The 2,370-nt window shown below is 36.8% G+C and overlaps 1 pseudogene; it reads right to left on the bottom strand.

Moving 5' to 3' along the window:
- LOC105810566 overlaps positions 1-2,370 on the bottom strand; it is a 15,514-nt pseudogene that overhangs the window by 1,245 nt on the left and 11,899 nt on the right.

Genomic DNA, 2,370 nt, shown 5'->3' with positions numbered 1-2,370 from the left:
CTTAAGGCTTCTGTTATTAAAATTTCTTTATTGCTTAACTCATCATGGAGTAGACAAAATGATATAAATTATGGAAAAATATTGGTGTGGTGACTGTTCTAAAATTGTTAGAAAGGTTTATAACCAATGTTTGGTTTATCAAGTCCCTAATCCTGGGAAGATAATCAAAACTTCAGCTGGTACATTTCTGCTACTTGATGGGCCATTTGAACATTTTTTTAAGGTGGGGTCTCCCTATGTTGCCAGTAGGTCTCGAACTCCTGAGCTCAAGGGATCCTTCTGCCTCAGCCTCCTGAGTGGCTGGGACTACAGGTATGCGCCACTACACCTGGCCCCCATTTGAACATTTACAGATTATTTTCATTCAATTGCAACCTTCATGGGATATGAGTATGTTCTTATAATGGTCTATATTCTCTGGTTGAAGCTTACCATGCAGAAAGGCCAATATGTAACAATAGCTAAAAGTATATTCAAACTTTTATGGAGCATTCCTGGAGAAATGTCCAGTGATAGAGGTACTCATTTTACTGGAGAAATTATAAAGCAATTAAATAAGGTGTTGAGAATATAGTAGCATTACCAATGTGCCCCCCATCACCTTCAGTCTTCTGAAAAGATTGAAAGGACAATTGGCATCTTAGAACTGAAATTGGCAAAAGTAAGTGAATTGATTGTATTGCTTTACCTGAAGGTATTACTATTGATTTTGATGGCAATCAGATCCACCCCTAGTTGAAAACATAAGTTGACCCCTTATGAAATAGTCACTGGAAGGCCTATGCCCCTAATTATAGAACCCCATGTATCTCCCACTCTTCTAAACTCTCAGATGACTGAATGATGCAAAGCCTTCATGCATTGTGCCAAAGTGCATTTTCAGTAGCTAAAGAAAGCTTTTCATGATCCACTCTTGAGGATAATCAAACCCTTCATGATGCAGAACCTGGTCATTGAGTATTCCGGAAACAACATCACAGAAAGACTGCCCTTGAACCCCACTGGAAGGAACCATACCAAATTCTTCTCACCACCCACACTGCAACAAAACTTTGAGGCTTTGAAAAGATATAAACATGGAGCTACCATATGACCCAGCAATTCCACTTCTTGAGTATATACTTAAGAGAAATGAAAATACATTCACACAAAAACTTGTACATGAATGTTCACAGTAGCTTTATTCGTTATGGCCAAAAAGTGGAAACAACCCCAACGTCCATCAGCTAATGAAAGGATAAACATAATATATTCATACAATGGAATCTTATTCAGCCATGAAAGGAATGAAATACTGATGCATACTACAACATGGATGAACCTTGAAAATATTATGCTAATAATTCCATTTACAGTAGTACATGAAATATTCAGAATAAGCAAATCCATAAAGACAAAAATTAGATTAACAGCTGTCAAAGGACAGAAGAGGGAAACTGAGACTAACTGCTAACAGTATGCAATTTCTTTTTGGGATGATTAATGGTGATCGTTGCACAACATAGGGAATTTACTAAAAACCACTGAACTGTACACTTTAAAATGGTGAATTTTATGTAATGTGAATTACATCTCAATAAAACAAAAAAACTTTTTTGTTTTATTATTAGTGAAACAGGGTTAAGAGTGCCTTCCTATTTCTTAACTCAGAGAAATGTTGGAAGAAAAATGAGGGAATGGAAGTGAGGCAACTGATTTGTCAGTGAAAATGCAATGGAAAGTTATTTGCCTGAAAAATATTTGGGCATTTATTCACTGTAAGTGATAACTGTAATATGTTTCCAATTTTGCATTTATAAAATTTCTCCTCACCTTTATCTTTAATGGTGTTTCTCATCCTTGTCCCTAATTTCTGGTTAAAACCTTAACTTACTTGAAATCCTTCTAAGTTTTGCTTTCCAGAGTTTGCAAATAACTGTAGGGTATTTCCCTAAGGCAGACTACTTTACAACATCTCCAAATGTTCTCAACCTTTAAAACAAAAATGTGAAATAATGGGGATTTGTAAAATAAAAACAGCCACTAGAGGGCACTGTACCCTCCGAATTGCAGTAAAGATTTCTGTGAAGAAAAACTTTTTATCTTAAAGCTTATGCTTCATACAGTGAAGCCCAGAGTGCTGTTTATGCACCTGATCAAATCATTCATCAGCTGGGTGGCCTTAGGAAAGTCTTCCACTCTTTCTGGTCTCAGCTTTCACATCTACAAAATGGGGGTGGGGGGCGGCATTCGGCTACATGATTTTCAAGCTCCTTTCAGCATTAAAATTCCTACCCTGCGCTGGCTTAAAAGCAGGACAAAATCTGGGAAAATGGTAAGAATTGTACCTGCTTTATTTTAATCACCTTCTCTAGCTCACCAAAACTGGTT

The sequence above is a fragment of the Propithecus coquereli genome, unplaced genomic scaffold (genome assembly GCF_000956105.1).
Source record: "Propithecus coquereli isolate 6110/MARCELLA unplaced genomic scaffold, Pcoq_1.0 Scaffold215, whole genome shotgun sequence".
In the NCBI taxonomy this organism is placed as follows: Eukaryota; Metazoa; Chordata; class Mammalia; order Primates; family Indriidae; genus Propithecus; species Propithecus coquereli.
Note: the sequence above shows the minus strand (reverse complement) of the source record. Positions and strands in the feature narration are given on the sequence as shown.